Source organism: Oryctolagus cuniculus, chromosome X, assembly GCF_051225735.1.
Source record: "Oryctolagus cuniculus isolate XC-2025 breed Fujian yellow rabbit chromosome X, ASM5122573v1, whole genome shotgun sequence".
In the NCBI taxonomy this organism is placed as follows: Eukaryota; Metazoa; Chordata; class Mammalia; order Lagomorpha; family Leporidae; genus Oryctolagus; species Oryctolagus cuniculus.
In genome coordinates this window covers 49177607-49189758 of record NC_142888.1, presented here as the reverse complement: position 1 = coordinate 49189758, position 12152 = coordinate 49177607, and the positions used below count along the sequence as shown (strand labels likewise).

The window sequence follows — 12152 nt, the reverse complement described above, 5'->3', positions numbered from 1 at the left end:
ATAGGGGGAGGGATCTTTCATCTGCTGATTCACTCTCCAAGTGGCTGCAATGGCCAGAGCTGAGCCAGGCCAAAATCAGGATCTTCTTCCAGGTCTCCCATGTGGGTGCAGGAACCCAAGCACTTGGGCCATCCTCAACTGCTTTCCCAGGCGCATTAGCAAGGAGCTGGATTAGAAGTGGAGCAGCTGGGAAAAGAACCAGCCAATGGAGCCGGCACTGTGCTGCAGCAGGTTAAAGCTCTGGCCTAAAGCGCCGGCATCCCATATGGGCACTGGTTCTAGTCCCAGCTGCTCCACTTCTGATCCATCTCTCTGCTATGACCTGGGAAAGCAGTAGAAGATGGCCCAAGTGTTTGGGCCCCTGCACCCTCATAGGAGACCTGGAAGCAGCTCCTGGCTTCTGGCTTCGGATCAGCTCAGCTCCGGCCCTTCTGTCCATCTGGAGAGTGAATCAGCAGATGGAAGAGGTTTCTCTGTCTCTACCTCTTTCTGTAACTCTGCCTTTCAAATAAATAAAATAAATCTTTAAAAAAAAAAAAAAGAACCAGCCCATATGGGATGCCAGCATCACAGGCAGTAGCTTAACCTGCTGTGCTACAATGCTGTTCCGTTCCCCCAAACCAGGTTTTCTTGAATAATAGTCAATTTCATATACTGTGATCAAGATGATAGATTGGTACAATTGTTTTTGATGAACAATTTGGTGATATATGTTAAATATTTAAACCTTTATGCTTATGACCCAGCAGTTTCACATTTAGGAATTAATCTGACATAAATACTATGGCTTCTACCAAAATGTGTATACCAAAGTTTTTGTTGTAAATTCATTGGAATGAAAACAAATCAGATATATTTCAGACACACACTTATCAGCGGGGGACTGTAGATCCATATAATAAATATCATGCAACCATTAAAAAGGATGTGATGGATACATGCTGATGAGGAAATGTTCAATAAATAGTAAGCAAAAAATTAAGCAGCAGAATCAGATGTACAAGAGTGATCTCATTCATGGGCAAAACAAGGAAAACATCTATGTTTATCCATGGACAGGGAATTACTGGAATACAAACCAAAAATTACTGATGTGTGAGAAATGGAATTGAGAGCTGAGTACTTTTATTTTTCATTCTACACCTTCTCTGAGTTTTTAGGCATTTTTAAGCTATTGCTTTGATTTTGTTTCTTTTTTGTTTGTTTGTTTGTTTAAAAAGATGCATTTACTTGAAAGGCAGAATAACAGAGATTGAGAGAGAGCAAGAGAAAAAGAATGAGATCTTCCATCTTCTGGTTCATTCCCCCAGTAGCTGGGGCTCATCCTGACCGAAGCCTGGAGCCCAAAATTCCTTCCAGGTCTCCCAAATGGGTAGCAGGGGCCCAAATACTTGGACCATCATCTGTTGCCTCCCATTTCATTAGCAGGAAGCTGGATTGGAAGCAGAGGAGCAGGGACCTGATTCTGTACTCTGATACGGGATGCAGACATTGTAAGCAGTGGCTTAACTTGCTGCTCCATAATGCAGACCTCAGTCATAATTTGCTAGACAATTAAAAGCTTATTTTAAAACACCATGTATTCTGACTTCAAATCTAGTGTTCTTCTTTATATGCTGTATCTCTATTTTCATCTTTGTAGTTAGCGCCAAAGTCCAGCATGTTGCCTTACATATAATAAGCACTCAAATCATCGCCACAAAGCCTTCAGAAAGATGGAAAATTTGTTCCCTTTAAGAATATGCTGGGACCAGAGCTGTGGCATAGCAGGTCAAGCCGCCGCCTGCAGTGCTGGCATTACACATGGTTCAAGTCTCGGCTGCTCCATTTCCGATCCAGCTCTCTGCTATGGCCTGGGAAAGCAGTAGAAGATGGCCCAGGTCCTTGGGCCCCTGCACCCGCATGGGAGACCCAGAAGAAGCTCCTGGCTTTGGATCAGCACAGCTCCAGACACAGTGACCAACTGGGGAGTGAAGCAGCAGATGGGAGACCTCTCTCTCTCTCTCTCTGCCTCTCCTCTCTCTGTTAACCCTGACTTTCAAATAAATAAATAAATCTTTTTTTAAAAAAGAATATGCTAATGAGTGCCACAAAGCAAGTTACAAAAAGTGCTGTGAAATTTGTCTCCAAACAGAAACTCATTCAATTGGGATGGAAAACTGATAACAGAGGGATTAGAATAAGTTAGAAGTGAGAAGTCTGGTTGGTTGCCAGAGCAACATCTTCCTGGTTGGAAGGAACCCTCCACTGGAAAGGGGCTGCACATGCAGGCCCTGCTGCCTGTAGCTTCTTTGTTTTTGTTTAGCTTTGATAATCAGGCAATAAACAAGCAGGTTAGAAGGAGTTCTGGGAGGCATTGTCATAATCACAGCAACAGGCATGCTGGGACCTTGACAGAGAGAGAAGATGGAGCAGACCGGCTGGCAGCAATGGGAGAAAGGGAACCCCTTGGGGCCCAATGTAAAGGAGAAAGAGGGCCATAAGTCCAAGTCATAGGCTTCAAAGGGATGAGGCTAACTCCAGTCTTATTTGCACTTATCCAAAGCCATCTTGCGGTCTGAGGACCAGGAAGAGTAGTAGTGCTGATCTTGGACATTTGGGTGGAAATTGATGGATTCCGCAGGTTGATCTGGTTTGAAGAGGATTCAAGCCCATAGCTGAAGACTCTTGAAGTGGCCCAGGCCTTCTCTGAACGTAGGGAGAGAGCTTAGGCCAGGTCTAGGCTGATTGGGGTTGGGGTGGGGATGCAGTTCAAACCAGAATCTGCTACAGAAACTACTAGGAGTTCTGTGAGAATAGGAGCTTCTCTTTTTCATTGCCATATCCTCAATGCCTAGAACAATTATTTTTTAAAGATTTATTTATTTGAAACTTAGAGTTATGGGGGGTGGGGGAGAGACAGAAAGAGATTTTCCATTTGCTGATTCACTCCTCCACATGGCCACACCAACCAGGACCAAAGCCAGGATCCAGGAGCTTCATCTGGGTCTCCCACATGGGTGGCAGGGGCCCAAACACTTTCCCAGGCCATATTAGTAGGGAGTTGGATTGGAACTGGAGCAGCTGGGGCTGAAACCAGTGCCCATATGAGACGCCAGTGTCACAGGCTTAACTCACTACGCCACACACCAGCCCCAGTTCCTAGAATAATTCTTGACTTGGGTATGCATTGCATCAATGTGTGTTAGCTGAATGAAGCCTGATCTTCAGACTAGAACTTTCCTTAAACACGCCACATCATGTGCTTAGGGCATCAGGCTAATTCTAAACTTCAGCCACTAGTGGAAAAAATTTCATGCTATGTATGTTTTTAGGTTTGGCAGGAGTTGGGTGAGGCTGACCATAAAGGCTAAGGAAATTCAGTTCCTATAAATGGGCAAGTCTCTGGCAGGACGGAAGTAGTCATGATTACCACCTGAGCTCTTTGGAAATTGTTCCATGAGTAAATTGAACTTGAGCTTTCTGTTTAAATAATTATTATAAACTTAAATATTTATAATAATAATTATCATAATGGAGACTGGTAGCTACAAAATTTCCTTTAAGTCTCAGTTCAAATTTTCAGCTTAAGATGCAACTGGATGCTCACCTTGTCATTCTTTGTCTCATTACTCTGTTTTGTTTTGTTCAGTGTGAAAACACCTAAAGTTTTTGTCTATGGATTCAGTGTCCATGTCCCTCCACTAGAATCTAAGATCCACACAAGCAGGGACTTTGTCTCGCTCATTGCTATATCTCTGGCACTAGAACACATGCCTGGCACATAGTAGATATGGAATAAACATTTGTTGAAAACCAGAGTGGAAGAACCAGTCTAATATAAGGGACATTGTCAGGACTGGTGCTGTGGTGTAGCAGATAAGGCTGCCGCTTGCAGTGCCAGCATCCCATATGGGCGCCGGTTCGAGTCCTGGCTGCTCCACTTCCTATCCAGCTCTCTGCTAATGCACCTGGGAAAGCAGTGGAAGACAGCCCAAGTGCTTGGGCCCCTGCATCTGCGTGGGAGACTCCGAAGAAGCTCCGGGCTCCTGGATTCAGATCAGCCCAGTTCCAGCTGTTGTGGCCAATTGGGGAGTGAACTAGTGGATGGAAGACCCCTCCTCCCTCTCTCTGCCTCTGTCTCTCTGTAGCTCTGCCTTTCAAGTAAATAGGTAAATCTTTTTTTAAAAAAAGAGAGATATTGTCATGTTTCCCACCAAATAGAAAGGAAAACTCAAGTTTAATTTACACATTAAGTGATTGAGCTTATGTTTAGGTTTATTTCTTTCCATCTGACTCCATCCAGTACATAACTTTCTCTTCTACTTTGATTTTAGTGAGCAGATATTTTCTGTCAGCAGCTCATCGTGAACAAGAACAATTTTCAAAGAACTCACGTGGTAATCTATGACTACGTCTCTCCATGCCTGAAGAAGGTGTGATCTCATGTGGGTAGTTGGCCTAGTGCTACCAGATAAGATGCCCACATCCCAGATCAGAATACCTGGATTCAATACCTGGCTCTGGCCCCTTCCCAACTCCTGTTAATGCAGACTCTGAGAAACAGTGGTGATGATCCAAATAATTGGGCTTCTGAGATCCACGTGGAAAACCTGGATTTGGTTCCTGGCTCCCAGCTTCAGCTTGGCCCAGTGCTGATTATTGAGGGCATTCCCTCCTGGAGCTGTCAGATGATGATCTGCAGGACAACCAAGGAATATACCTTTGAAACAAGCATTCCAGGTGATTTCACAGTCAAGAGCTGTGAAAGTCTGAAATTTGACCCTACTTGCAAGATAACAAATTGGCCTGTCATACTTTTATGGATATGGGTAAAAGGCCTGAAAATCCAGGGTCAGAGACAAGCGTTACTATTATTTTTATTTTATAGTCATTACCATTGTTATGAACAATGTAAACAGCCATAGCAATAGCCAGGTTGTCAGCACGTGTGCCAGTTTCTCGTGCCCTGATTCTCATGGGACAACATGCAGAGGGCCTAGGAATGCAAGTGCATGCAGTGGGTGGCATTATAGAAAGAAGACCCCCCCAAGCTGTGGAAACTTGAATCTTGTATAGTAGGTAGTAAGTCTGCCTGATCTTTACCCTAGAAAAAAATTACCTCTATTATATGGGACAGAAATAAACCTGCTATTTCTTGTGAAGGGAGACACTATATCTACCTCTGTCGTCCAAGACTGTTCATCGTACAAACACCCTTGGAACTATAGTCTGGAACAAAGACCTTCTGTGCATATGTTCTGAAGATATGCAGACACCATGGAGAATGCTTTTCCTACAATTCTGATGTCCATTCAGGCTTGGCAATCATCACCCTAGAAAGGGTTAACCATATGTATAGGGCTACTTTTGCACAAGCAAAACTAGAGGATACTGGCAAATATTCTACTTTTTCTCTTCCAACTTGAGCTAGTGCTTCTCCTCTAGCCATGTTTCTTTTTTTAAGATTTGTTTATTTTACTTGAAAGTCAGAGTTACACAGAGAGAGGAGAGGCAGAGAGAGAGAGAGAGAGAGAGGTTTTCCATCTGCTGGTTCACTCCCCAATTGGCCGCAATGGCCGGAGCTGCGCCGATCTGAAGTCAGGAGCCAGGAGCTTCTTCCAGATCTCCCACGTGGGTGCAGGGGCCCAAGGACTTGGGCCATCTTCCACTGCTTTTCCAGGCCATAGCAGAGAGCTGGCTCAGAAGAGGAGCAGCCGGGTCTCGGACCGGCGCCCATATGGGATGCCGGCACTGCAGGCGGCGGCTTTACCTGCTACGCCACAGCGACAGCCCCAGCTATGTTTTTTAAGATCATGCTATCGCCTTCCAGGAAATCTTTTGCACTGGAAAATAGATGTGTAATCTGGAAGCTCCCATTGAAGAATCTGCTTGAAGAGATAGGAAACTGCATGGAAGCAAAGCACATAACAGTGACAAAGGACTTATGAATGTGTTGTTTGAAAGATTTACTTATTTGAATGCAGAGTTACAGAGAGAGAGAGAGAGGTCTTTCATCTGCTGGTTCATTCTCCAAGTGGATGCAATGGTTGGAGCTGGGCCGATCCGAAGCCAGGAGCCAGGAGCTTCTTCCGGGTCTCCCACATGGGTGCAGGGGCCCAAGGACTTGGGCCATCTTCTACTGCTTTCTCAGGCCACATCAGAGAGCTGGATCGGAAGTGGAGCAGCCGGAACTCGAGCCAGTGCCCATATGGGATGCCAGCACTGCAGACAGCGGCTTTACCCGCTATGCCACACTGCCAGCCATTATGAATGTATTTAACTGAACTAACATTCATTGAGCATCTACTATGTCTTAGCACAGCATTAGGCACTGGAGCTATTAAGATTTATTCGTTCAACACAGATTTTTGGGGTGCCAATTATATGCCAGCTATTTAGAATAAACTTAATAATACTTTCCTCAAGAAGATCAATAAAGGAGACAGTTATATAAAAAATTGTGCAACAGTATGCTAAATGCTGTAATGAAAGTAATGTACAAGATGCACAAGTGAGACTGAGAAGAAAAGAATCAATTTTGCTCAAAAGAGGATAAAGTAGGGCAGGGCAGAGCTGGGCAAGTTTCACCATCAAGAAGATAATTGCACTCGTCTTGAAGTATATGTATTTTCCAGGTAGGCATGGGATTCCAATCAGAAAGAAGATCATGGGAGCAACTGTTTTGCCTAGTATTTAGGATGCTGGGTAAAATGCCTGCATCCCATACGTGAGTGCTTGGGTTCAATGCCGAGCTCTGCTCCTGACTCCAGCTTCTTGTTGGTTCAGACCCTAGGAGGCAGCGGTGATGGCTCAAGTGACTGTGTTCCAGCCACCTATGTGGGAGATGTGCAATGGGGTCTGGTGTCTAACTTTAGCCAAGCCCAACCCCAGCCACTGCAGGCATCCATGTATGAACCAGGGTATACGATCTCTCTCTCTCTCTCCCTCTCCCTCTCCCTCTCCCTCTCCCTCTCCCTCTCCCTCTCCCTCTCCCTCTCCCTCTCCCTCTCCCTCTCCCTCCCTCCAATAAGTAGACAAACACTCTTTAAGAAGAAAGAAGAATATGGACAAAATCATGGAGATATGGAACAGAATGATATATCTGGGGCACTTCACGTAGTTTGGCAGGAATGGAGTATGAGCTGTGAAGGAAAAGATGAAAATATGACACGGGGTAAGCAGGGGCTAGATCTTGCAAGCCCTTATCTACTGTGCTGAGAAAGCTAGGTATATTCTTCAAGGTTTCACTGAAGGGCAAACTAGGAATTTCAAAATGATATTTGCACTTTAGCAAAAAGGAGCAGGAGAGGGAAAGACCGATGCATGGGAGTCTACAAAGCAGGTTTGCTAGGGAGTGCGGGAATGGTTCATGGGGGAATGTCCATGCGAGAAGGAATAGAGCTATGAAACATATTTAGGTAAGAGCTAGGGCTTTGATGTGGCCACAGTGCAGATTCATGAGTGGTGTTGAAAGAGTGCTACACAGGTGGTTAGGATGGCAGATGATGCAGGACACTGGAGGGCGGCAATGTCATAAGGACGCTGGAGTCACACTGCTGGCATTTGAATATCATTTCTTCATTTGACTGGTTGTGTGCCTTGTAAAAATCAGGGGATGGCCTTAGTCTCCTCAGCTGTATAATGAGGACAGTGGCAATAATCAATGGTTTGTTTTGAGAATTAAATCATTCAACATGTAAAATCAATTAGCAAGCTCCTGGCATTGAGCAAGTCACATATAAATGTAGCTACTCTTATTATTTTAAACATGTTAAGAAGTTTGAAGTTAATTTTTTGGAGGCAACTTGGAGAATTCTGATGGCCTTCAAAAAGAGATAGTATATACCAAGTAATATTTTAGGAAAACTGGCCCAATGTTAAAAGTGTCAAAGTGACATTTTAGGAAAATTGGCAGTGTAGGAGGGGAAGTGACTAGAGACATGGAGCCCTGTTAGGAGACTATGGTAGAAATTCAATTAAGATAATAAGGGCTTGGCTAAAGGCAACGAGTCTCATGTGAAAAAGATTTTGAAGGCAAACTGACAGACCTTTGGAAGAGCTGGATAAGGGGAGTGAAGGTTCCTATGTAGTTAGGAGGTCCCAGGCGGGTCCATGTTTGGCTGTGCCGTGCCAATGTTTCCTAGCTTATGTTCTTTCCTGGTCCAGAGTCAGTGACCGCCCAGCTCTGTTAGATTTCCTTCCCTTTCAAAAAGGACTGTCATTCCCCAACCTCAGCCCCTTCAGCACAAAAGAGTTAAGAAAACACCTGTCTAGGGGCCGGCGCTGTGGCGTAGCAGGTAAAGCTGCTGTTTGCAGTGCCGGCATCTCATATGGGCCCCAGTTCAAGACCTGGCTACCCTTCTTCCAATCCAGCTCTCTGTTGTGGCCTGGGAAAGCAGTAGAAGATGGCCCAAGACCTTGGGCCCCTGTACCTGCGTGGGAGCCCTGGAAGAAGCTCTTGGCTCCTGGCTTCGGATAGGCGCAGCTCTGGCCGTTGCAGCCAATTGGGGAGTGAACCAACAGATTGAAGACTCTCTCTCTGTGTAACTCTGACTTTCAAGTAAATAAATAAATCTTAAAAAAAAGAAAGAAAACACCTGTCTGAGATAGTTGACAGAATAAAGCAGACCTCGTTAATCTTACTCAACCCCCTACAACCACTGTGACACACCTAACAAAATGAACACACACACACATACATGATCATAAAAATGTAAAAAAAAAACATACTGAAAATTTCAACAGTCAAAAACAAGCAAGGAAAATAAACTTTAAACTGTGAATGGCACCCAAGAAAGGAAGGATTGGCAGAGTACAGAGCTAACTAATAAAAATCTGGAGACTGGGGGAGAAGAGGTGAAAGGAAGTGAAACCATGATAATCTTATCTTCCATAGTGTGGAGTCAATATCTCTTGAGATGGAATAATATTTATTCAGAGATTGGCAATTCTTGTGGCTTCATTTCAGCCTTCTGTTAAATCAAGTAAAATTAAATTGAATACTTTTTTAATAAAACTGGCCTGCACACTATGATCCTATTTTCATGAAGTCATTTCTATCTAGCCATTCATCTCTTTTCTGAATATGTGTGTAAGGAAATGTCTGAAACAGTGTTCACTAAATATTAACACTGATCACTTCTCAGTGGTATAGTTTGGGGTGATTGGTTGCTTTTTGTTACTAGAAAAACAATAACCTCATTTTCTTTTTTTTTTCATGAGGAAGAAAATTCTATTCAGTGGCTGTACTGGAATCAAATTTTATCTGACATGGCATGACATTAATGGGCCATGCAAGAACCTCATAAATGTTGAGTTCAACAGAAATATTCATCATAATGTGGAATGACAGCTCTTTTTTTCCAGAGAGCCTGCATTGGTCAATGGAATTGTACACACTTACCACCCACTGTAGGCTTGACCCTATGGGAGGCTTTACAGGAGAAACATGGCTTCTGCCCTCAAAAGAACTTCCAGCTGAGTGGAAGAGACAAGATTCATATTAGGGAAGCATTACTTACCAAAGGTAGATAAATCAAAGTAAACAAAGCATGCTCAAGGATTTTAAAAAATTGTGAATGAGTATGTATATTACAAGAAATATTCTAGATAGAGAGATACAAAGATACATAAAGCACATTGTCTTACTCAAGGAATTTATCATCCACTTGGGGAGAAAAAAATGTAAATACCTAAATCTATTATGATATATATAATAGGATAATTGCTTGGATACAAGTATGCCAGTGGTGCAATATGAACAAAAGAATAGAAGAGGTAGGATATTGGTGTCGTTAGCACTAAAGCAGTGGTGCTAGAAATTGGTAAGTTGGGTAAGACTCATGTTTATCTCTGCAAATGTTTTTGTGCCAGCCTTTCTTACTGTTCCCCACGCTTTACACTCTGTCATTGTAATCAACCTTTTGCTTAACACTGCTTCTCAAAGTGAACATAGTTCTTTGACAACTCAACTTGGCAAACATTTGAGTCCTGATATGTTACATAGACTCTGTGATGGAGATTGAAAAATAAGTAAACCATGCTCAAAGAAGGGCAAGAGGGCAGTCACTTAACATTTACCAAAGGTCTGTGTGTTTCAGGCAGTGGGCTAGGAGATTCCTATGTTATCGCATTTAATCTTTAAAAGAACACTACAAGATGATGCTATCTTTTCACAGAAGGGTGTGCTGAGATTCAGAAAAGTTAGGTAACCAACTGAAAAAGCAGACTCCTGATAAAGAGGCAAGGTAGATATGTGAATGTATACCTGCTTTCAAGAGTATACCTGCTTTCAAGACACTGCCCATGGCCAGCGCCGCGGCTCACTAGGCTAATCCTCCACCTGCGGCGCTAGCACACCGGGTTCTAGTCCCAGTCGGGGCGCCGGATTCTGTCCCGGTTGCCCCTCTTCCAGGCCAGCTCTCTGCTGTGGCCAGGGAGTGCAGTGGAGGATGGCCCAAGTGCTTGGGCCCTGCACCCCAGGAGAAGCACCTGGCTCCTGCCATCGGATCAGCGTGGTGCGCTGGCCATTGGAGGGTGAACCAACGGCAAAGGAAGACCTTTCTCTCTGTCTCTCTCTCTCTCTCTCACTGTCCACTCTGCCTGTCAAAAAAAAAAAAAAAAAGACACTGCCCATCTAATGGGCAAAGCGGCCATTACTCAGTCTTCAAGGATATGAAGTTATGATGTCATATGAACTTATGATGTCAGCAATCTTCAAGGATACTTGCCATGAAAGTGTATGACCAGGTACTCCTGAGTACTTGGAGAAGCCAAAAAAAAAAAAAAAAAAAAAAGCCTAAAACGACTCACCTTTGAGCAGTAAGGATGAGTCCAGAGCTGGGGGGACAATCCAGAAGGCAGAAGAGAATGGATTTCTAAAATACACAGCTGCCATAATGCACTTGAAATAATGACTTGAAAATTTTGACCCCTCTCCACCAGGAATCTGAGCTGGAAAAAGGTGAGCAGAATTTTCTGAACTGTATTATATCTATCAAATCATTGCAACTGTAAAGTTCTGAGTATTTTCTCACTTCTCCTCCACACCCCTCCTCAATGCAATAACCTCAAAGTGTATTGCATGTTCCCCCAAAGTAAGGTCTTGAAAACATTAATTTAGTGCCGGCGCCGTGGCTCAATAGGCTAATCCTCCACCTTGCGGCGCCGGTACACCGGGTTCTAGTCCCGGTTGGGGCGCCGGATTCTGTCCCGGTTGCCCCTCTTCCAGGCCAGCTCTCTGCTATGGCCAGGGAGTGCAGTGGAGGATGGCCCAGGTGCTTGGGCCCTGCACCCCATGGGAGACCAGGAAAAGCACCTGGATCCTGGCTCCTGCCATCGGATCAGCACGGTGCGCCGGCTGCAGCGGCGGCCATTGGAGGGTGATCCAACGGCAAAGGAAGACCTTTCTCTCTCTGTCTCTCTCTCTCACTGTCCACTCTGCCTGTCAAAAAAAAAAAAAAAAGAAAAAAGAAAACATTAATTTATACCTTGATCTCCCCTGAGGATGTAACTAGGAGATAATAATACCGGTGACTGACAAAATGGGATGACGGCTTTCTGTGCTAGGTCACCCTGACATCCATCATCCAGGTCTACAGAACACTTCAAAAACAGTCTCATTCAAGGTAGTGGCCAAAGGAGAGTGTTACTATCTTATATTCGTGGAAGGCAGTCCTGCTCCCTCCAAGCTCTGTGCTGTAGACAATTGCTGAGTGTTTTGAGGTCTCCATGTGTCTCTTCTCTTCTCCTCCAGATTATGGAAAGCTATCAAACCAACCTATTTGCTCACTTATCCAACCAGTCATTCATCCAAGTCCACATTTGTATCCATCCACCATCTTACTCACCTATACTCCACAAATATTCATTGAAAACTTATGATGTCAGGAATAATGCTATAATTCTAGGTATCTGGGGCAGAAATAAGAAACAGATTCTTCTTTGGAGACCAATTGTCCTTGATTACCCAAGACTGGGGACTAGTAGTGGAGGATGAGGAGAGGTTCCTGGGGCACAATAATTTTTAATTAAAAACCAGGAAAGTCCTAGGCAAACCAGGAAGAAATGGCTACGCTATGCTTCTCTCAAGGTAATTACAATGATATCTTTATTCATTATTCACTTCAGTATATACAATATCCAGAACTTAATGTGAACTAAATATCTGT

At 44.0% G+C, this 12152-nt stretch overlaps 1 long non-coding RNA gene across 4 annotated transcripts in view; it reads right to left on the bottom strand.

Annotated features, from left to right (window-relative positions):
- LOC149119635 (uncharacterized) overlaps positions 1–12152 on the bottom strand; it is a 29786-nt gene that overhangs the window by 7044 nt on the left and 10590 nt on the right. The window contains exons 2-4 of one of the 4 annotated variants that reach the window (XR_016228518.1): positions 10795–10935; positions 9386–9459; positions 4497–4678 (exon numbers count right to left, since the gene is read on the bottom strand). This is a non-coding gene — a long non-coding RNA (uncharacterized LOC149119635). Of the gene's footprint in view, positions 1–4496; positions 4679–5454; positions 5888–9385; positions 9460–10794; positions 10936–12152 lie in introns of those variants that run through there. The other 3 variants (XR_016228519.1, XR_016228521.1, XR_016228520.1) reach the window with 3 other exon arrangements.